Genomic DNA, 24,653 nt, shown 5'->3' on the forward strand with positions numbered 1-24,653 from the left:
GTGGGGAGCAGCTCCAGGGGACCCAGGACAAGCATGTCCCCTCTCCATGGCTCTTCTGGCCTTAGCTCAGGTCCAGGGTGAGGTGCTGCCTTCCAGCAAGGTGAAGCTCTAAGGAAAGTGTCCTTTTCTCTTGTCTTTCTCTCCCAAGGCAGAAGGGGACAAGCCACCCACTCCCAGAGGGGGAGCCTGCAAGCAAGAAGGTGCTGACCCACCAGCTCCCCACCCTTTGCATTCACACCTTACCATGGTCTGAAGCTGAATCCTGGGGGAGAGGGGTGCAGCCGAGTATAGCTTTGTGGTCTCACAGATCTAGATTCAAATCCCACTACAGATAGTGAAACCCCTAATCTCTAAATGATGGCAATAGTTACAGATTAAAAAACAAACTGAGATATCACTTCACACCTACTAGGATGGCTGTTATACATTGTTGGTGGGAATGTAAAATGGTGCAATCACTGTGGAAAACAGAATGGCCCTATAACCCAGTGACTCCACTCCTGAGGACTGAAACCAGGCCTCAAGCAGACACTGGTGCAAGAATGGGGACATGACTCACAGGACTCGAGGTGGAAACCAATGTCCACCAGCTGAAAAATGGCTAAAGGAAGCAGGCTCTCCGTCCAATGGCGTATCATCCAGCCATAAAAAGAATGAAACCCTGACACATGCTACAACATAAACCTCGAAAACATTATGCTGAGTGAAAGAAACAAACACGGAAGGACAGTTATTGTAGAAATATCTAGAATTGGCAAATTCACAACCTAGATTAGAGGTTACTGGGGCTGAAGGGACAGGATTGGGAGCAGCTTGTTGAAGGATACAGTTCCTGTTTGGGGTGATGAAAGGGATTTGGAAATAGTGATGGTTGTACAAAATTGTGAATGTACTTAATACACAATTGAATTATACATTTAAAAATGGTTAAATGGCAAGTTTTATGTTCTGTGTGTGCACACAATAAAAATTTTTAAACATTAAAAAAGTAAAAGGCTGTATGGCCAAGCAGAATGTCTCCTAGCCACATTCAGCCTCCACTCTGAAATCTGCCCCGGGCACTGGAGGCAGGAGAGGCTGGGGGTAGAGCGGGGGTCTGAGATGCTTCAGGTCACGGGGGAAAGAACAGCAGAAAAATGGAAGAGAGACCACCAAGGCGTGGACTTGCCTCTTGTCCCCACGGTCCCGCCCCGCAGGCCCTCCTCCCTGCAGCGACTTCCTCTTTGTCCCTCCTGCTTAAAGTCCCCGGCAGCTCCCCACTGCCCCAGCTTCCGCCTCACAGCAGCACTGTTCTGACTCCACGCTGTTCCCCGTTTCCCAGGCCTGCCTTTCTTTAGCACCAAGTTCCTTGATGTCACAATTAACAGGTGGCAATTAGCAAATGCTACCCCTCCTTTTCTTAACCCTGCAGGGTAGGTTTGTTGACTCCATTTTAGAGATGGGGAAACTGAGTCTCCCACAGGCTGGGTGGGACTCGAAGGTCCATGTTCTTTTTGCCATGAGTAGGCTCTCCTCTGTCATCTGCTCCCAGGCTCTGTCTTTGCTTTTGCCCAAGCAGAATCCTGTCACTGGAGGAAAGCAGGTCTCACAGCTTTTCCTTCTTGTCCGTGTGGCTGCCACACTTCGGATAGATGGGCATCTTGGTGGACATTGTGACCTCACCACCCAGGCCTGGCTGCCCAGGCTGGAGACAGGCCACAGCCTCTGGCTGCCTCCCCTCACCACCTCAACCAGAAACCAGCTCTAGAGGGCGACTTTCTGTCTTCAAGGGCTAAGGGACTGCAGATGGTGGCAAACGGGCCACCACTCTCATTCCTAAGCCAAGGTGTCTTAATAAGGGGTTCTTGCAGCCAAGGCCGACCAGCTTCCTGCCCTTCTGTCTTCTGGCTCCCCTCCTTCAGCCCTACACACTGCATTTCCCCCAGGCTTGGCCAGGATTGGTGTCCCCTCCACCCCCTGGGAGCCCAGCTCTCCAGAGAAGACCTGTGCATCATGTAATGTGAGTTTAGGCTGAGAAGACCTACCAGGCCATGGCGTTTTAACGGCTCTGTGAGGTGCGGAGGCATACAGCCCCACGTAGGGGAGAATACCCTACCTCCTGGGCCAACTTTGCACACCTCCCCTCCTGCTTGCAGTGATCCTCATGGGACCTGGGCCTTTAAAGGAAGAGGTTATTGCAGCGATGAATAAGGGCTCCCTGAGGAGTCACAGATCCGGCTGCAGTCCAGGCAGTGGCATTCCAGGGGCAGACAGCATCAGCACTGTGGCTGGTGAAATGGCCTGTGATCCTCTGACCTCATTCTGGAGGGGTGAGAGGTAGCTGGGCAAAGTTGGGAGACGGGCAGAGGGGATCTCAGAGACTGAGGAGGCAGCCACTGTGCGCCGGCGCGGGGGCTTGCTTCAGATCACAGCACACTGTCCCTGCTGGATTCTGAGCTGGGGGGCTCCTGGGACCTTCCCTCCAGGTCCCAGACACCTGGAGAGTACAGGCTCAGACCCCTCAGTGCCCACACTCACTTCTCTTGCCCCCAGTCATTTTCAGTTCCTGAACCAGGGCGTTTGTTTGCCCCTCTCTTCCCACACCCCCAGGGCCGCTCCACAAGCTGACTTCTCCAGCCCAGGCCGCCTCCCCTTTAACCTCATGCACCCAGTCCTCCTGGAAGAGCCCCCCTGATCCGGGGAGGTGGAGAAGAGGGCAGGGGTGAGTTGACCCCAGGAGCCCTGGATGGAAGAGGAGGGTGGGGAGCACACCCGGGGGAGTGTGGCCACTGCAGGCAGGCTGCTTAGCCATGGGGTTCGGAACCCCCAGCTGTTCTCCTCTGATACCACAGGATTGGGCGGATCCACTGCCTGTGGCGCAGGGAAAGGGGAAGGGCGCTGCAGCAGCTAGAGCCCTTGAAAGCCCAGTCCCAGTCCCCCAAGGGGGTGAGGGAGAGGGCACTGGGGCAGGGGCTCCTGGCAGAGGCCCTAGGTGCCCCACCCTGACCTCTCTCTCCTAGGGACCCTGATGGGCGGAAGGGGAGCCGGAAAGCAGGGACGCTGCAGGGACTTGAACCCTGGCCCAGCAGTGCCAGGCGTGCCATCACCAGCGCCTTTTGCTTTTCCTGCTTGTTTTCTCACAGACTCAAAGGTGGAAAGCAAAACCTGGACACGGCCATGAGCCACGTCCAGTAAAAGAAACACCTGCGGCGGCTCAGCACCTCCCCCCCAGCTCTCTCCTCCCTCCCCTGGCACCCCTGTCAGAGAAGCAGCCAAGAGGACCCATGTCCCCTCCACCTCATGGCCACCGGTCACCCGTTGGGCTGGATGCATCTCCCAACTGCAGGAGCACATGAAGTCAGAGGGTTAACTGGAGCACACGTCACAGTCCAGCTTATTCCAGGGCAATGTCAGCAGTGACAAATTTTTGTATGTGTACAGAAATTACCAGAAAGATTCTAAAAAACTTGAAAGGCCTCTTCTGTGTAGTGGGGATGCAATGGGTGTGGGGCAAGGGATTTTACTTTCATTTTGTACCTTTTTCATGGCTTGAATTTTTAACTCTATGCAGATTACTTTTATAATAAAAAACAAAAAATCTTAAGTTTTTCATCAGAACAGGAAATCTAAGAGCTAGGAGAAACTTCAAGGACAGAGGTCTAGCTCAAATGCCAGTGGTCCCCCAGGTCTGCTGGGCCCCTGCCCGTGGGGCCGCACAGGCCTGCCCACCTGCCTCGTCTTTGTCCTCCGTCACTTGGCCATCGTTAACTGCGGAACCACTCCTTCCGGGGGAACAGCTATTACTTGAAAATGAAGTTGGAAGCACTGTGCCCCACCAGCCTCTCACCCAGGGTCTGCATTCCAGCGAGGACGGGTCCAAGTCACCAGGGCCACAGAGGCAGGAGGTACAGGAAGGCCACCCTCCCCGCGTGCTGCGCACAGCACCCACTGCTTCCAGGCCAGCTCCGCCTCTCCACAGCCACAGCAGGTCCACTGCGAGCACCTGCACGAGCTCTGCCGTCCTGTCCCGCGGTCCTGTCCCCGTTTCCCATGGGGGAGGGCCCCTGCGCCCCTCCTGTCTGTCCTGAGGAGCTCAGCAGCCCCTCCCCAACAAGGTCCAGATGAGAAGCTGGGGCTCAGAAAGGGCTGCAGCCTGTGCAGCGTCACACAGAACATCAGGTCAGGCTGAGAACAGGGTCCTCTCTACTTGTCCTGAGAAGTGCAAGCAGAGCCAATGTCACTTCACACACACACACACACACACACACACACAGGTCTGGGGACCACTGGTGGGTCACAGCCAGGCTTCCAGCCCCCCTCCCTCCACCGCTCCACCTCCAGCTCACCCATCTTCCCTCACAGCCTCCCTTCGGGCCGCAGCCCCGCACACCACAAAGGGCAGACACTTACTCATCGCAGCAGCAGAGGGAAATGCACACAGCCATCCCAGTCCCAACCTGACGAAGCAACAAAGCTCCGGCCTCAGAAGGCCTCAGAGATGGGGTGGTCAAGACATAGTCTGCAAGATGAGCAAACAGTTAATCCAGTATATTAGTGACAAGATCTTTAAGGTTTATACCTCGGGGAACCCAGAGAGTGGCCTACACTAGGAAATGCGCCAATGGCTTAAAGGTGAGAAAGTGGCTTCAAGGAACCACTACACACAGTGAGAAAAACCAAAAACTTGCATTGGCAGCGTGGTGTGGAAACAGGAGCACAAAACTGGCCCCTTAGAACCATCTGGAGAGGGTACAGGGCAGTGAGCAAGGTGAAAGGGCAACTGCCAATCCCTTTGTCCAGTCGGGAACGCAAACCAAAAGCAGCCTGGAGGCTTAAGAGGGGATGTGCCCAAAGATACTTGTGACAATGTGACTTACATTCACAAAATGCTGGTACCGGCCACATGGCGGTGGCTGTAACAGGCTCACACCCTGGAAGGCCTCAGCCAGTGCGGGTAGGTGATGTCAGCCTGGATAACTGCTCACAATATAGCCTGATGTGGAAAAAATGACTACCAATCACAACCTCATAAAATAAACACAGGCATTTGGGCAGAAAGCAGAGAAGAGATATAGAAACAGTTTCAGAACTCAACAACTGAAAATGACCCCAATGGTACTTCAGTCAAATGCAAACTGAGAAGCCAGCGACTGTGGACGGGTGGGCGCAGGCGCAGGCCGGCGCCGGACAGTGAACCCCAGGCAGCGGGCTCTCCACACTGGAGGGGCGTTGTGGAATTCGGGTGTGCCAGCAACGCTGCAGCCGAACACAGGGAGCAAGGCTGGCCAACTGGCTCAGGGCAGCGGGGAGAAGCCGAGGTGCCAGGCAGAATGGCATCACACTTCGTTACACGAGGACACAGTGCAGCTGGGCTGGCCCAAAAAATAACAGGAGGGACAGGGCCCAAATGTCCCCGACACGAGAGAGTACCTTCTCGAGTGCCATGCAACAGTCATAAAAGTTGCCACACCGAACCTTAAGCAACAAAGAAAGGGAAACGTAGATTCAAAACAACAGAAATTGTACAGGTCACTTCCAATCATTCATTAAACTGATTATGATAGTTAAACATTTCAAACACTTGGAAATTTTAAAGCATACTCTTAAGTAACTATAGCCAAATTATACATCAGAACTGAAACCGTGAGACGTACAGGAAACAAAGACAACAAACTCTTTTACCAAATACAGATGGGGGGCCTTCAGGCACCCTACGGGCACGTCCTGAATCCCCACGCACCATCGCCTCCCGGACCCACCTCGCACTCCAGCTCAGTGGCTTTGCTCATGCCCTTCTCTCAGCGGGGAATGCTCTTCCTTACAGCTTCTTAGCCTTGAGTGAGAGCCCAGGGCTGGGCTTTCTGGCTTCACTCTGGGGCTGCACTGCACTCCCTCGCGGCTGTTACCGCAACTGTACCGGCTCATGATTTGTATAATCGCCAGCTGAGACCTGTCCCCATGAGAACGGGGCACCACGAAGGTGAGGACAGTCAGCTTGCTTGCCTGTGTCTGTGGGACCAGCTCAGTGTCCGGCCAAGGAGGATGTTGCTGGAGGGATCGTTAGAGATGGAAATGGGGGGATGAGGCAACAGCAGTTTGCTGTTTCCCTTCGCTGACGGCCTCCGTGTGCCTGCAGGCCCCAGCCCATCATCCTGGGCAGCATCAGAAGCCTGCCTTGGGAAGGCTCCACACGGAGGTCACCGTCCTGGCAGTGGGGCGCGGGGAGCTGAGAAGAACGTGAATGAATGAAGCATGCGATGCAAGACTAGAAAGAGTGACAAAAAAAAATCCAAGGAAAGCAGGTGGAAAGAACTAATGAAATAAAAGTAGAAATTAATAAATTACAAAATGAAAGCAGTTAAACTGCTTATTATATCTAAATCTGTTTCTTTGAAAAGGCCAGTAAAATAGATTTCTTTAAAGTCTATTCAAGATAAAGAAAAACTAGTAATAAAGTGAAAAAATATTTATAAGGAGGATATTAAAATGTAAAAAGAGAGTGTAGATTAATACATATGAAAAAGGCAATTTTTTTCAGAAAACTTTGAAGAACTGAATGTCGAATGAAGTAATACTTAAACAGTGAAATACTGACTAGCCCAGTAACTCAGGAAGAAATGGAAAAATCTTCAAAAGAACCGCTGAACCTCCGAAAAGAGGCAGTGGCCCGGGTGGCGCAGGGCACGCCGCTCTGCCGCGGGCGCAGGGGAGGTCGGGGGCCGGCTGGCCGCCCTATCTCCGTCCTGACGGGCAGGCACCGCAGCGCCCCTCACTCAGACCGCCTGCACCATGCCACCTGTTGCAGCTTCAGGAAAACTGCAAGTTAGGTTCTAAAACTACGTTTGTCCCCAGTTTATCACTGAGGAAAACTGGCTTCAAGAATTTAAGAAATTTGGCCCAAGTCACATGCTATTAAGTGGCAAACCAGAGTCCGGCTCAACGGTGTGCTCTTAGCCTCTGCTCTTCGCTGTGTCTCTGGCTTTCCTGATATCCTGATACCTTGATACCAAAACCTGCCTTACAACGCCCCAGGCCCCAGTGGACCTTCCGCTTCACTTCTATCTTGAAGGACTAAAGCTCCTGGCCAGGGAGTGGTTTGTTTCAACGATCGCAGGAGGGCTTCATACTCCATTAATACAATTAAATCATGAGAAGACGACAGGAGAAAAACCTGATTGATGCTCATCTCAAAAGACGCAGGAAAGACATTTGGATAAATCCGGTATTTACCACCGACTTAACCACCACTTCTGAGCAAACTCACAGTAGGTGGTCCCAGCACACCTAGCGGGCCACGCCCGCTGACACCGCCGGTCGCACCGGTGCAGCGCGCCCCGCCCACTTCCTGGTTAAGGGTCGCCCTCTTTCTCCGCCTCCAGACACCTGTGGTCTCACAGGGACCACCTTCCCAAATCTTAATCATTCATACAGCACCTTGAGGTTTTTTGCCATGCCTGAGTACAGCCAGTCCTTTTTTCTTTTTCCCTAAATTCAGTCACTTAAAATATAAATATTTTGTATCAAAAGACACGATGAAGTAGAAATACAACCCACAGCTATAGGATAAAATATCTGCACAAACCATACATCCGATAAGGATCTAGTATACAGAATATATAAAGAACTGTTAGGTTTTACACCTGAAATTAATATTATGTCAACTATACCTAAATAAAAATTTTTTAATGAAAAAAAACTCTTAAAACTCAATAATAAAAAGACAAATCCCCAATTAAAAAGTGGATGAAGGATCAGCATAGACACTTCTCCAGAAAAGATTAGGACACAGCCAACAAACACATGAAAAGGTGCTTGACCTTCATCCTTGGTCAGAGAAATGCACACCAAAACTCCATGAGGTACCAATTCATGCCCATTAGGAAGGCTATAATCAAAAAGATAGATAAGAACAGGTGTTGTTGAGAACATGGAGGAAATCCTCACAAATTTCTGGTGGGAATGTAAAATGGTACAGCTACACTGGAAAACAGTTTGGCTATCCATCAAAAAGTTAAACACAGTTATTATATTACCCAGCAATTCTGCTCCTAGATGTATACCAAAAAGAATTTAAAACGTATGTTCAAACAAAAGCTCACAGACACATTATTCATTATAGCCAACAAAGAGGAAACAACCCAAATGTCCAACTGAAGAATGGGTAAACAGGTGGTATAGTCATGCAGTGGAATGTGGAATATTATTTAGTCATAAAAAGTTACGAAGCACTGATCCCAATTCTTAGCAGATAATGTGATTATCCCTTCTTACAGATGGGGAACCGAGGTAGGAGATGATCACACAGAAAATAAATAAGAGGTGGGTCTTGCATTAGAACAGGATCATCTGATTCAAAATCCTGCCCTTTTAGCCAAGATGCTACATATTGCCTCCCAACTGGCCCTACAATTCAAGTTCAGCATATTTATTTAAATACACACATACACATGCACACACATAAAACAAGTCTTACCATATGCTACCATAATAAAAAAATGTAATAGAAAAACATATCTAACTAAATACAGAATGTAACATTTCTAGAACTAATTTTAAGTCTAAAATTCCTGAGGAATGTGAAACATCATCCAGTCTTGAACAGAGAGGACAGTTCCTCAATAGGAAGTCTCAATATCATAACATATTTATAGATGTAATGCAATTCCAATAAAAATTTACATGCTCTAAAAAAGAATGATGGGGCCTGTATTACAATATAGTAGAATCAGATATTATAAAGCTAATGTAATTAAGGCATTGGGTTGGCAAAGAAAAGACAGTTTGGTGGAACAGATTGGAATGTTCAGAAACAGACTTAAAGTATTCAGTCCTTAATTAACAGGTGGCATTTCAAATCAGTGGAATTTACTCAGTAAATGATGCTGGGGAAACTGGTTAGCCATTTTGAAATAACTAGATTAGATTCTTACCTCATACTGGCCACCAAAACAACTTCTACGTGGATAAAGTGTTGAATGTCGGAAATGAAATCACAAAGGAACCAGAGGAAAATACAGGATAACACCAGTAACACCATGACAATAAAAGACAGATTCGATTAGAAGATTGAGAAGTCCCCACAAGATCCAACATGTACATCTAAAAGGCGCTCTACTAGGAAGACTTTCATAATATATAAGGGTAACGGCGGCAAGGGAAGAGCTCTCAGGAAGTGAAAATTTAAGTACAGCACAAAGCAGACACACAGATCCGTTGACAAATACAGGTTTCCTTCAGAATCAAAAGTTGCAAATCAAAGCACTGAGACTGTTTTTTGCCTTCGAAACTGGTCAGGCCAAGGTTGGGGGGAAGCGCTGCTGCTGCCTCTCTGGGGAGGGCTGAGCCAGGGCGGCCTTTACGGGGGGTGCTTGGCCATCTAGTCAAAAGCCTTCCCACTGGTCACACCCTCTGGGCCAGTAATGTCACTGCTAAGAAATTAGATCAAGGAAATAATCCGATTCGTGCAAAACAAGGCCTTTGAAAACAGAGAACAGCATCCTATTTCAACATGTCAGAAAAAAATACCAATCAGAAATCAGAACAGTATTTGGTTAAGAAGCAAGCCCATGCACATTGTTTCTGAAGCAGACTCAGGCCACCTCTGACCTCTGCGTAACAGTAAAGTGAGGAGATGGCTTGGCTGGCTTGCTTCCCAGCCCTTTTGGTTGGGCCTCTACTACAGACGCCTACAGCCAGCCCAGGTATGGCACGGTGGGAGGACTCTGAGAAGCCTCAGCTGTCCCCTCACCACAAGGGCCAGGCTGGTGAGCAGACTGAAGAGACACACAGGCCCCACCTCAGCAGCCCCTGAAGGAACTACTGTGTGCTGAACAGGACGATGTGCACACGACGGTCTTGAGGCAATGAAGAAATGGCAAATTCTGGTCTGTATAGTAAGAAAGGTAAGGTAGAAAGCATGAGATATGTTTTATAAATAGTTCCAGTGGGTTGTGGACAGGAGAAAAGGGTGGTTCAGGGGTTGAGCATGGGGTTAGTGCAGGTCCCCAGAAGAGGATTCCATTTAGCCTTTATGGGTGCACGAACTCCCCAGGGACACAGAGACCGCCACACAGGGGCAGAGGTTCAGAACACAAACCCTGCTAGTCCAACTCTTCTCCTAGAATGTGACCTTCTAGAACATGCCCATTTCATTCTCTACATTGAGTTTGCATAAATACATTGGCATTTTTAGTAAGACAGTGTGTTTAGGAGCATTTCATCTGTAAAGTCCACTGAACTGCACATTACCAGTTTGACAGCAGTAAGTAACCGCTAGGCACAGCAAATAAAAGAAAGTGCTCTGTGGTGGAGGTGGGCGTTATGACTAGTGTGGGGGCTGCCAGGAGGTGGGACAGGAGATCCAGATACACATCAATAGGGACATGGCTAAAATTACTATAACATGCACAAGATTAAATATTTTGGAGCATGAAAATAATTAGGTAGTTGCAGACAGACCAAGACCAGCCTAGCTGACCACAGTTTCTATATATTACAAAACCCAATGAAACATACAGAAATGGGAGGACATACCTTATTCTTGCACAGGAAGACAAAGGCAGGAAGACAGCATAGAGATGTGAAAGTGGATGTGCAAAAATAACCAGAAAAATTCTGGAAAAGTAGAATGAAGTAGGGCTATCCTTATCATGTAACAAATTAAAACTGGAACTGGCACATTAATAGAAGATCAATGATGGACAGATATATGCATCAGTAAATGGTGTAGGGACAAGAGGCTGGCCATTCCTAAGTCATTCATTATACCAAAATTAAGTCCAGATACATCTAAGATTAAAATAAGAATAGAACCTTTAAAGAATTGGTACAAAACATAAGGTTTAGCACAAAATAACCTTGAGCTGGATTAGCCTTTCTGAACTACTCATAAAATCCAGAACATATAAAAGAAAACATTGATAAGTATAAATATACTTATTTATATTAGAGAGAGACATCACTGTGTCTCCTACAGGGTTTGAGTGTTTAACATGTGCAGGTATTACCTGTAAGTTAAATAAATTGGAAGAAAACAGCAGAGCCTTTGCCCTTGGGGTCAGCACAGAGCAGAGGCTGGGTCTTGCTTTGACACACAGGGAGCAGGTCACACAGCAGCCACATCGACAGACGAGTAAGGGGGTGCATCAATCCCTCAGAGGCTGAGACAGGTAAGCATAAGGCTGTGGGGGCAAATCGGGGCTTTCAGTTCCCAACTTAACATTCCCTGTGACCCAGTGAGGCGAGAACAGCCGGAGTGGGTTCACACCTGTGCTCCTGGCATTGGTGGCCTCTTAGGGAGTGAGAGCTTGTGCTTCGATGGAAAGCACCCAAGGCTGTGCAAGCAGAAAGGCAGGGGCGAGCCGACCTGCCCCAGCGAACGCAGGCCTTCTCCACGGAGGACTAGAAACACCTACAGGCAGAAGCCAGGTAAGATTTCAACAGACCAAACAAACAAGATAAATAATTAAATGCCACTTTTTGCAAATGTCACAGTTGCTTTCCTAGAATAGTTGCTTTAGATCTGCTTAGGAGAAACGCCAGGAAGTAGACTCTGAGTCTGGTTAGGTCCATTCTTGTTTTGTGCTAAATAAGTCAGACACCATCTTGTACTGAATTCCGGTATGGAAAGGCAGTTTTAGCAAGTAAACAGTTTTAGCTAGATTCCACCGCACGTCAGAGGGCCAGCATTATTCTACTTTGGCAGCAGAAACCCTCAATCCACCTCACAGGACTGAGAGCCCCAGACCCAGACAGCGCAGGGCGGGCAGAGACTTGGTGCTGCGGGGGGGTGGGAGGGGCTGCGGACACCTGCGGCTTTGCAAATAGGGAGCTCTCACTCCGCCTCCCAGCATTACTACCCTAAGGCGAGCATCAGCAGGCGGTAGGAAGCTCGCTGCACAAAGGCCAGAGAGCCCTACAGATGCCCTAAAGGCCTATCAATAAATAGGAAAATGGTTAAAATAATTACAAACACGTCAAGATGAAATATTATGGAGCCAGGAAAATAATAAAGTAGTTACAAAACAGTCTGTCTTGTATGATTCCACATTAGAGCAGATAATAATAATAGGATAAATTTTAGTACTTCCTGGAGGGAAAATGTCTGAAGAAAATATAAATGAAGTTGTCATTAGTAGTTATCTGGGGAGAGGAATTACAGAGAACTTTTATTTTATACATTGTGTTCTGTAGTGTTTAAATTTTAAATACAAAAGTAGTAGCTTGTAAAAAGATGAAAATAAATTCTGCCACAAACATACACCTCATAGTCCCATTACAACATCACAGAGTATAGTAACATTAGCCATGAACTTACGTAAATCTGCAAATTGTAGGTCCCTTCAGAAGAGCTGCAGCAATGCAGAGAAGCAGACAACAAAGCCATGTGTGACATGGATGCAGAACATTTGGCATAAAAAAATTACATCTCAATAAAATGATAACTATTGTGTTTTTGATCCTGTGGCCCCTATCAGCACCAAACCTACACGTGTTAAACCCTCAGATGACAAGAACCCATTGTACCAATTCAAGTCTATGTGGGTCACTGAATACATGACAGATTAAAGGAGGGAACTGGCAGAAGTCAAAAGGCGCTATACAGAGCATCGGAAAGGATGTGGACAAAAAGATACTGTCATCGTCAGGTATGCAAATTTGTGCACCCACCCTGGAGAATGGAGCAGAATAGAGAGAGTCTGATCCACGTCCCATGACTCGGCACCTACCCCATGAAACACGCATGTCATACAAGGACGACATCACACAGTATTCTTTGAAACTTAAAGAGATTGGAAAGAGTGCAAATATCCATCAGTGTCAGAACAGCTAAGTAACCCATGGCCAGTCCACGTGAAGGAACACTATGCTGATTAACCGAATGACGGTTCTGTTTCCAATATGAATCTCCCTATTGTTCGACAAAAAAGGCAAGTCAATAGTGACATACAGTGTACAGTAGTATTATATAGAAGTTAATGCTTCCCCATATATGTAGAAAAGAGAAAGAAAAACAGGGCAACATCTTCTTTAGATGTGGATAAAGGAAAAGATCTGGCAGGAAGTTGTGCAAATGGGTAACACTGCTCACTGCTGCGGGGACAGGGTTTGGGGATTAGTGGTGCTGATTTTAGCCAAGTTTTAGCTCTGTGTAGAGAGCGAGCACCACCTGTCATTTACCTAATTACACTTACCAGAAAAGACGCAATGGGAAAACTGATGAATTACCTGTAAGAGAGTCACACAGTGGACTCTACCCAGCAAGCAAACCAAATGCAGTACACACTGGCAAAGAATGAATCTTAACATCATATTAAATGAGAAAAACCCCAGAAGCTTATTTAAAACATAAGGGCTTTTAAAGGGAGCATTACGATTAGCATGTATAATGTTGGGGGAGGGCTGTGCAACAGAGAAGACAAGTAGTGACTCTACAGCATCTTACTAGGCTGATGGGCAGTGACTGTAATGGGGTGTGGGGGGGGACTTTGTGATGGGGGGAGCCTAGTAAACATAATATTGCTCATGTAATTGTAGATTAATGATACAAAAAAAAAACCCCAAAAAACATAAGGGCTTTTCTGAAGGCTTTAGAAGGTAGAAATGGAAAGAGCAGGGGTTCCAAGCCCTGCCTCAAAACTGTTTACTTATTTATTCTCTGCTTATAATTCTTGGGTAAATGGTCAGAGTGAAGGTAGAACAAAGAAGGTGCCAAGTAAATGAGACACAGGCCACCTAAGACAGATGAAACGACACTTCCTGCCCGAGAAATGGGGGAACCGAATGCAGCACATTATTGTTTGGTGATTTTGGTTTAATAATTTTAAATCTTTTAACTCACCCATGAAGAGTAAGAAAAGAAACAGTTTTATTTACTATTCATTTTTTTCCCTCCTGTGGATGAAGTAACTGAAGCCTAGAGAACTGAACTAGTGCTACTGAACTGTTCAAATTATTTTTGCATTAACAGTACATGTTGAGTATCTTTTTCCACATTAAAAACTTTCTGAATTATGGTTTCCTTACACTGTTTAACAATGTTTGCTGTTTAAAAAAACAAACTGAATTCAAACCATGGTGGTTTCTCAGCAGCCCTTACGTGTACATTTAGCACTAACTCTGGGTGTTGTGCCTCTTGTGAGACGGAGCTTCAGTTTGTTACCTTCATAGACTCATTTAACGAAACCATTCAATAAACCAAATCTGCTTTTGTTGGAAAAAAACAACCACCACTATAATGCCTTTTCCATAAAGGTTAAAAACAACTGAAATGAAAATAGATACTTTGAAAACACATTTAGGTAAGGTTTTTTGAAAATAATATAAACTTAGATTTCAGGATGATAATTACCTTGGACTCAGGTAGGCAGGGGGATGGGAGGGTGAGACGACCACGTAGGTAAAGGAAGGGCCTGTCTAAAGCCCCAGTTTTCATAATAAATAGAAGATTCAGAAATGTTTACCACATTATTAGAGACATCAAGGAAGAAAGTAAAAGAAAATGTCCTGACCCAAATATCACCCCAGCTCTGAGGAGGTTCCAAAGAGGAGGGAATATTTTTGCTTTAAGGAGTATCATAGCTTCTACTTACTAGATTTTAAAACATAATAAACAGTAATATTCATTAAAATTTGATGTATTTGATCAGAAACAACAAAACCCAGAGGCTAAAAAGCAGATTCAGGCAGATAATAAGCTAATATCAACAGTTGTGGAGCAAAAGAGCAAAGACAGCATTTACTTAATAGAAGTTTGACGTTTCGGCTTTCTCAGTGTAAACAGTTAACTTAGATCCACTCCTAGGCTGGATTCATAATCCCTTAAGTGGTGAAAACTATGTGAGCACATGCAGGCTTGGCCACTGAAGAAAAGGTGATGAGAAACAGAACAACAGACTTCTTAGTTATTATTAGATTGTTGGGCTGATCTCTTAAAAGTCCTTGGGGATACTTTTTGTGCCAACAATTACAGGGAAAATGAGAATAAGTTAGACAATTATAACTGACAAAAACTTACCTTCTCAACTCTACAGAGAATTCACGATTATACAAATCAATATGGAAATTTCATATGGTAAGTGGCCAAAGAGGAAAAGTACAGATGGTCAATCAAGTAGTACAACAGCCACACTAGCTATTAATTACAGACACAGAAATTAAGACTTCTAAACATATTTCATAACACTGGATTTGGCAATGATTTCTTGGCCGTGGGCACCAAAAGCACAGGCAACAAAAGTAAAAATAGGTAAACTGTATTACTTGAAAATTTAAAACTTCTGGGCATCAAAGGACACAATCAATTGAGTGAAAAGGCACCATACGACGAAATGGGAGAAAACATTGGTAAATCATATGTCTGATAAAGGATTGATACCCGGACTATATTAAGACGCCTTACAAATCAACAACAAAAGACCAAATAGCTCAGTTTAAAATATGGGCAAAGGTCTTGAGAAAACATTTCTCCAAAGAAGATATACAAGTGGCCAATAGCACAGGAAAAGATGCTCAACATCACTAATTACCAAAGAAATGCAAACCAAAACCACAATAAAATCACCTCACACCCATGAGGGTGGCTACTCAAAATAACAGAAAATCACAAGTGTTGGTAAAGATGTGGAAAATTGGAATCCTTGCAATCCTTGAATGTAATGGTGCAGCTGCTCTGGAAAACAGTATGGCATTCCCCTAAAATTAAAAATAGAAATAGCGTATGAACCAGCAATACTGCTTCTGGATACACAGCCAGGAGAACTGAAAGCAGGGTCCCAAAGAGGGATTCATACACTCATGTGCACAGCAGCATTTTCACAATAACCAACAGGTGGGAGCAATGCAAGCATTCGACGGATGAACAAATGAAATACGGTATATACATACAATGGAGTGTTATGCAGCTCTTTTAAAAAGGAAGAAAATTTTGATGCATGCTGTAACATACAGGAACCTTGAGGATATTATGCTAAGTAAAATAAGCCAGTCACAAAAAGACAAATACTGTATGATTCCACTCAGTATGTGTGAGGTAGCTACTCATAGAGACAAAGTAAAAAGGCTATTGCCAGGGGCTGGGGGAGGGGAGGGCAGAAGGAATGGAGAGTTTAATGGGCACAGAGTTTCAGTTTTGCAAGATGAAAAAGTTCTAGAGATTGGTTGCACAACAATGTGAATATACTTAACACTACTAAATTGTACACTTAAAATGGTAAAGGTGGCAAATTTTGTGTATTTTACCACAAATTTTTTAAAAAGTTGTAAAGAGTAAATAAAATTGAAAAAGCCTGATATCAGTAATGATGTAGGGAAATGGATATATGCACAAGAGGAAGTGCAAGCTGTCTGGAGAGTTTCTGAGTCTGTGACAGGAGTTACAAAACCATGCGTGGTTACTGACTGGGCACTGCCACTCTGGGAAACAGACATGTACCCCAGGTTCACAGAGCTGCACACAGCAGCACAACCTAAAGTGGAACACTGCTTACAACTTAGGAGCCTAAGCAAGCAGCCCGTGGGATAAATAACACAGTCATTCATTCATGATATTTTTTTTTGAGGTCATGGACCCTTCAACAAACTTATTCTCTCCACAGAAAATATACATAGAGTTTGGAGCACTCACCTCTGGAAGGCCATCCATGGAATTCGTGAGGGAGAACTACAACCCTGAGGAAAAGCCACTTCCAATGTGTTTGTGGACTGTGCTGATATAGGGGAATGCGAATGGAAACTAACTAAATGTAAAACCAGAATAGACACACTGATTATCACTATATGCAGGGCCCAGAGCAAGGCTGGCGGGCATAGAGGGAGGGGAGGAGGAACCCGGAGAAAGGGGCTAGATCTGAGGCTGGACAATGAAGGAGAGGAAGGAATCACCTTGTGAACACACAGTGAAGAGCACCTGGGTGTCAAATACATATTCATTTACCCATATTTCACAGATGAGGTTTGGCAAGGTCATATAACTTGCTCCCAGCCATAAAGCTGCCAACTGCCCAAGTCAGGAGTAGAACCCAGATGCATCCTTCTGCACAAGCTTTTGATCCCCCCAACGTGCCGGGGTTGCCATAGGTCAAAACGGTTAGGATGGGGGAATGGGGAGTCATGGAAGAGCAAAACCCAACCCTATTAGAAGACAATACCTGCCTATCTCCAGATCTTCAATGAGCTGCCCCGCTGTGACAGCTCTCACGGCTCCCTGCCACTCCATCATCCGGCCGCAGGCAGGCAGTCACCAGGAAGGAGCAAGCCCTGGGGGTTCTGAAGGCGTGAGCACCCACCCAGAGACTGCAGTGAAGTCCAGGTGGATTACAGGTTTAAGTGTAAAAAATGTAACCATGTAAGTGCCACAAGAAAATATAGAATAATATATACTTTTGGGCTGGAGAGATCTAAAGTGAAACACCACATACAGAAAAGCCATAGTTGCAACCTCAGAAAAACCAACTTTTGGTTTTCAACTTTTGGTTGAAACCCAACAAACAAAATGAAAAGGTGATCTATAAAGTGGAAAAAAATACTTGCATCAAATATAAAGGATTAATATCCTTAATATGTAAGTGCTCTTAAAAAACCACCAACAGAAAAATGAGCAATTAAGAAGTGCAAAGTCACACATGCATGCACTCATACACACACAAACTGCAAATGGCCAATAAACACATAGATGTTCAGTCTCTCACTAGCAGCAAAGTAGTGCTCACACCCACAGTAGCCTGCATCTCCCCAGAAGACAATGTGGCATTATGAACCTGAGTCTAAAGAAGTTTGACACAGGCATTTCATGTGTAGGAGTGTATTCATGTATCATAAATAATATCAGATGTGATAAAGCCTGAGAAGGTCATCACAGCATTACTTAAGAGAAAAATACAACTGGAAAATAATGTCTTCTAAATGAGATTGTTTGAACTGATACAGCCATACGACAAAACAAGGTCACCACCACAAAAGATGCTTCAAATGACAGGAAAAGATGTTCACTATATAGGAAGTGAAAAGAGTTGCAAAACATTTTATAATATAATCCCATTTCTGTTAAAAAAAACCTTATTTTCCTGTTCATAGAGGAAACTGTAGAAGTAAGTATGCCAATAATAATGAATGCACGATTGTTTTTTCCATTTTCTTATTTGTAAATCTTACAATAAACCCTTTTTTCCACATGAGAACTCCATTAAGAGCTATTTAAAAGAAAGGTACCAAAGGCGGTGCACAGCTGAGGTGCCTGGAGAGTGGGGCGGCCAGTGGGCAGCAGGCACTGTCCCACTCAGCAAGCCAGATGTAGTGGAGGCACCCCCACCCTCAGTGAGGCCAAGGCCACCCTCCCAGGGATGCACATCGTCACATTTTTGTCATTTTTGGTTATTTTGCTATCTTCCTCCTGCCACTTCCAGTCTGCATCAGTATTTTTTTTGTGTTAAATATGAACATTTAAAACATGCCACAAATACCTTTAAATATTTTTGGTATTTCCTTTGATAACTAGTACTGCCCAAGGTCAGATTCCTCCAGAACTTAAGTACACACAGAGAGGACAGCTGGGCATAAAAGGTCCTAGGCGTCCCGTATGTCCATGGTCAGTAGAGAAACCAAGGGTGGCGGACAGGGTGCAGCATTACTTTCCATTTGCTCCAGATCACCATTCTCTACCTAATTGCTTCAAGCCCACTCCATGAATTTCCCTGCATCACCCACTGCCACCTGGAATTCAGAGGAAGGCGGACTTCACGTCTATGCATGAGATGCAAACTGATGAGCAACGATCAGCACGGCTGTCAACACCTGCCACACATCCCACCCAACCTGAGGATAAAGAACAGGTAAAGCTCCGGAGTCCAAAGGATCTCAGGAGCCCATAGATTGGGTGGAGGCCAGGGGGCCGTGAGTGCAGCTTTTAGGACCTGCTCTCAGGCTCTGTATCAACAAAACCCACTCCATCCCTTCCAATGCTGAACATTTATACCACTGTGGAAAAATTATCAGTTTGCTATAGTTGCTAGGAAACAATACCATTTACACAGAGGCATTTATAGCAATTACCTCAAGGATGGAATCAAGTTTTATAATAATGGTATAAAAAAAACAGAAAAATGAGTTCTGAAGAGAGGGGAGGGCAGACAGAGAGGGGCTGGGGTAAAAAATAAAAAGCAAAGAAAAGGGCTAAGTTAGGAAAGGAGACCTGGGTTGTTCTGGGGGACCAAGGAACAGGGTAGCGTGCAGGAAGGATCCTCAGGCCTGCACACAGTGGTGCCCACTCTTGGCAGAGCCATGCACTCCGGACAGGCAGCTTGCTGGCCGGCTCAGAGACTCCCTCTTCCCCGCAGCTAACTCGTTTCCCAGTAGCAAACCCATGAAGAGTTCACAAGGACCCACAAGGCAAACTGGACCAGACCGAGGAGGGCAGCCGGGAGGGGCCCCTCCCCACTGCTCTTGGGATTCTCCGGACCCTGCTCTCCCACCCTCACGGGCTCTCGCCTATGCCACCTGTTACCCTCCCTTCCCAGGTAAGCTCCCCTTTCCACAGCCTTTGACCAGAAGCCTTGGCAGAGGCTGGCAGTGGTTTCTATTCTGACTCCAAAGTTTATCTCCTGTGAGGCAAAACCTTAGGAGCCAAGAGTAAATGCGCCACAGCAATACAATCATTAGCAACCAGGGTGAAGAGCTGCTGCCACTTCCCCACCCGGGACGCAGACCCAGTTTGGAGGGCACATTCCGCATTCCCAGCGCTCCTCCTCCCGCCCCCTACAGAGCCTTGGCCTGCTTAGCACAGCACTTCCATGTACCATGTAACTGGACCTCACAAGAAAAACATTTAAGCCAAAGTCACTCTTTGTGAGAACTGTGCTCAGACCCAAATCCCAGAGACACTCTAGCTCCCACCAAAGAGAAAATGACACATTTTATTTAGACTGTTTACCCTAAGCAAACAAAAATAGGTCCCCTTTTTGACAATACCATTTGGCAATCTACCCAGGTGAAGTTCCAGGATATTACAAAGTACTCCCTGACCTTCAGTGTCCTCCACAGGCTGGGTGGTTTGGCCTCACCCATCACACACTTGGAACAGTGAGCGGAGCCTCCTCCCCACCCACCAGGCTACAGCCCATTCAGGACCCACCAGTCCCATTTGAGATTTCCATGCTTCCCTGAATGACTTCCATCATTTGGAGCTACTGAAAAGTGAAACTATACATAAATCTATGATATGAAGATACATCCAACCCTCATTATGGGGGTAACCGGATTTACAGAAAGTAAAAAAACATAACATTGCAATACAATTCCAATGAGTTTAGAACTCAAACCTTTATTTGTACTGTAAAGGGGAAGAAAAACTGATTAGTAATCAGGTACATGACTTAACAGGATTATTTACCATACAGAGCAACATACAAGCACTTTACCTCCTTTTACAGTTGCAATGTCTCAAACAGCACACCCAGAACGTATTTCCCCGCATAGGTAAGACTGATGCTCTTTAAATTAATGACAGTAACTATTCCACATGCAACTGGTCATTAACTGAACTGTCATGCCAACATTTTTAAACATGAAAAAAGAATCCGGAAAAACCGTAAGAGCAGGGAGTATTAGGGATTTAAAATTTTTAAATGAAATGTAAGGGGAGCAGCATGTAAAAAAGCCATTGGTATTACTTTATCTAGCAATTCAACAGATGCACAAGTAGGGTCATAGAGGATAATTTTCTCCGAATTTTTACAAACAGACCACATGTGGTAAAGTTCCCTCCCAACCAGTCACCCCTTTTGCTCATTCCTGAAACTGATTTTGGTGGGGTTACCCCCTAGTACTGGGTCATTAAAAGCACAAACATTAAAACTAAAGATGTAACATATTATTAACTCCAACCTTAAGCAAGGGTACATGGATTGTTTGCTACCAGATATTAATTTTATAGTGACCACAAAAAGGTCATTCCATTCTTGTTACAAAGACTCTGAAAAGAAGTAAGAGCTTTTGCTGTTAATGACCACAGTGGCGTGGCATGAAGTAACATACAAAATTCCTTTAGAAATCATTGCATTTTCACTTTGCTCAGAATTCTGTCACAAAATCTCTGCAAACAAATGTTCCAAACCTATTAAGAGTACATCTCAAGTACACACCATCTCATCTTACATACTTTTAATAAAAGCCCACAATTTGGGCATTTAGTCTTCTAAGACTCACTGCTCCTGAATATTGCATGCCTTCACAGCTTCAGATGAACCATCTAAGAAGCTTGCAAAGCAGCGAAGGATGTTATCTGCTGATGGAAGTTTCTGACAGCCAACTTTCAAGTGACTGATACTCAGGTTTTCATTAAATACCTTTTCAGTTTCCCCACCTTGCAACAAAGCAAAACAATTTTGCTTTGTTACCTTCACTTTAGAGTTCTAAGCACCATTAGAAAGTTTCCAAGCAGCTTTTGTGCTTCCAATGACAACTTAACCAGCGTTACAGTATCACTAGGTACTAACTAGTAATTTTCTTCACCCATGAGTCTACAACATTCCCCAGAGCTCTACTACTGGTCTTTTTCACAAAGAATTCCCTTCAAACCCACAAACTGATTTTGGTGGGGTTACCCCCTAGTACTGGGTCATTAAAAGCACAAACATTAAAACTAAAGATGTAACATATTATTAACTCCAACCTTAAGCAAGGGTACATGGATTGTTTGCTACCAGATATTAATTTTATAGTGACCACAAAAAGGTCATTCCATTCTTGTTACAAAGACTCTGAAAAGAGGAAGAGCTTTTGCTGTTAATGACCACAGTGGCGTGGCATGAAGTAACATACAAAATTCCTTTAGAAATCATTGCATTTTCACTTTGCTCAGAATTCTCACTTGCTCAGGTCCCCCCACTCTCTGCAACATACACCCAACCCAACCAACCCTCTCCCTGGTCTCCATCTTTCTCCCCACCCCATGCCAGTGCCCTCACCCCAGGCTCCTCCCATTAACACCAAGATTGCTTTCAAATTTCAACTTAAAAAAAAAGTAAAAAATGAATCACAGATTAACCAGTACCCCCACCGTTCTGCAACGCAATAGGAATGCCCAAACTAGGCTTGCCATTTCTAAAAGAATCTGGGCATGACCAACCTGTACCCTCCCAGACCACAGAACACAATGACCCCCCAACACCCAACTAAATTTGCCAGTCTGCTCGTCTAAATATTTGCTGAAGGCATTTCAAGCTGGAACACTTTTCCAACACACAGGTTACAGCATCACACTAATAATTCCTCTGGCCAATACACAGGCAGGCAGGCGGGCAGGTGAGTGGGTCACTGGGCTCCATCTGCAAGCTCCATCTAGAAGGCATCACTCTGCGTTGCGGCACCAACGTTAACATGTTCTACAGCTTAAGAATCTTCTCGAAGCAAGGTTCGTAGCACAGAACTAATATGACAGGAGGCTCAATATAGAAGATGCAGCATCTGAAAACCTCCATCCTAGAAAAGGAGGGGTGCCTGGAGGTTGGCGCTCACGTAGCATTCAAAGCAGCACACCTGCTGAAGGCCCAGGATGCAGCTGCTCTGGACTTTTTTTAGAGACTGCCCTCTCATAAGCTCATCTGAAAACCTTAGGTGGTGGCCTCCTGAATACAGGGCTTCCTGAGCACGGCCTGGAAACATGACATTGGAGAATTTCCACCTCCTAAGCCTCTGGAAATTCAATCTGCAGACATCAATTTAGGCGGCCTCTCTCCTTCAGGGTCTCCCCTCCTGCACTGCTACGACTCACTGGCCAAGCGCTCCATTTCTCCTGGTGCCATCTGATCGCCATGATGAACGCTACAGTAACAAACCGCGGTCCACGAAGCATTTCAGTAATACGGCTGGTGCCATCGCTGCGGGCCCACCCGCGCGTGCCCGTTCAATCCCACCTCCACAGGCAGGCAGACCAACCCGCCCCACCCGCGTCTCAGTGGGGAGTGCCTATCCTCCTCCATTACCAGGAATACCGGCTCCAACAGGGACGGAGCAATTTTCCCAAGCTTACCGGATTACCAGAAGCAATGTTTTAAGTGAACGGTTAACCTTGAGAGGTAAAGGTAGGGGGGGCAGAGTGAGGTCACAGAAGTTAGCACGGAACCTAGAGGAAAAGTCCAAAGGGAAGCACTGCCACCTGGAAAATAAAGGGTGGGTCAATTTCCTCCGCAGGCACACATCCTGCCTCGGCAGCCCCCCTGCCAAGACACACTACGTGCCACAGCAGTAAGCGCTTAGGGTGGCACCTTACCTACTGATTCATTCCAGAGACCACCCTCTCCTCTGACCAGGGGTCTGGCCCCGCACACACCTGGGATCCACCGTGCTGGGCCTGGCCTGGACCCGGTCCCAGGCGAGCCAAAATTACATACCACCCTGGGCCAGGGCTGTCAGCCCCACGAAGCTAAGTTCAGTTTCCACAAGACCAGGCCTCATCCCCAGGTGGGTTCACAACCCTTTGTCTGGAAAAAAACGGGGGCTGCTGGTAATGACGACTTCAGGATCAGTCCGCCCAGCCCAGCAGCGGCCCTGCACCCACGGCCTTCCTCCCTGATCCATCTCCAGGACATCGGCTGCCCACTTCCACGTCTTCTCCATCAGAGACCCCTCTCTCCTCCGCCCCTTCTAAATCTCTGCCTTTCTGCCTCCATACAAAGCAGGGTGCTGGAGTGTAGGAGTGGCACCCTCCATGAGGTCAAGTCCCCCTTCTCCGGTGGACAGCCTGGGCTGTAGTCCTCCCCCTGCGTTCCTGGGGACACTGCCATGCGGCTTTCCCCAGCAGTCCTCCCCAAACCTGGTCTCCTCTTTGGCCTTCCCTCTCCTCGTACCCCCAACACCCTCAGTCTCATCTAACCCTGCCATCACGCCCCAGCTGAGGCTTGAAGCCCTAATCTGGCCTCTTCCTCCCGCAATAATACAGAGCGCGGCCCTCCCTCTGGCTAACTCCTGAGAGACAGGCCACAAACTTTTTTGCTTTTATAGCCCTGGGCCGCATCACCCGTGACCTTACTCAGCGGGACGATTCCTCCACTGCCACCGGAAAAAAGTTCCTCCCTGCCCCTGCCCTACGCGGTGTCTTGGGGCGGTTCTGGGTTCCGGAATGTCCACCCCACCCAATTCCCCAGCAGTCCTCCCTTCCCCCTTAGCAGCGCTGCCTGATATGGAGGGCAGATCTCAAAGTCACGTTTGGAGAGATTCCACGAGGGAGAAGTCCCCTTTCCTTCTGTTGGGGAACCGGATCCCTGAGAGGGAACTGGGTGGGCGAGGCAGGCGCAGGCCTCTATCCCAAGGGGGCGAGAGGACCCGCCGGGAACGCCTCAGGTCACCCCACCCCTGCAGAACTCCGAAAGAAGGGCCGGCAGAGTCTGGAAAATTCCAAGCGGCGGCGGAGGGATCCCTGCAGAGGGCGCATCACTGGCTGGGGCTGCCGGGTGGGGGCGGGGGGGCGGCGCGTGACTCCTCGGGCGGCTGCTCCGCCGGGAGGTCGGCGGTGACGTCAGCGCCCGCGGGGGTGGGGGCGGGGCGGCCGGGAGCGAGGCCCACCCTGGCCTCTCCGCGGAACGGCCAACGCCCGCACGTGGGCACCTGGTCCCGGAGAACGGCGAGCTGAGCTGCGCCTACAGTGGCTGTGTTAGAAACCTTGCTGAGATTTTATTATTTTT

The 24,653-nt window shown here is 46.7% G+C and overlaps 1 long non-coding RNA gene across 2 annotated transcripts; it reads right to left on the reverse strand.

Moving 5' to 3' along the window:
* Positions 1–117: 117 nt before the first annotated feature.
* Positions 118–23,995, reverse strand: LOC108402626 (uncharacterized). 2 transcript variants are annotated; one of them, XR_012123148.1, is made up of 3 exons: positions 4,857–23,961; positions 4,390–4,498; positions 118–4,191 (listed from the first exon to the last, which is right to left on the reverse strand). It is a non-coding gene; the product is annotated as an uncharacterized lncRNA (long non-coding RNA). The 2 variants fall into 2 exon arrangements; XR_012123147.1 differs by having other exon boundaries at positions 4,390–23,995.
* Between the last annotated feature and the right edge of the window lie 658 nt (positions 23,996–24,653).

This window comes from Manis javanica, chromosome 11 (genome assembly GCF_040802235.1).
Source record: "Manis javanica isolate MJ-LG chromosome 11, MJ_LKY, whole genome shotgun sequence".
Taxonomy (NCBI): domain Eukaryota; kingdom Metazoa; phylum Chordata; class Mammalia; order Pholidota; family Manidae; genus Manis; species Manis javanica.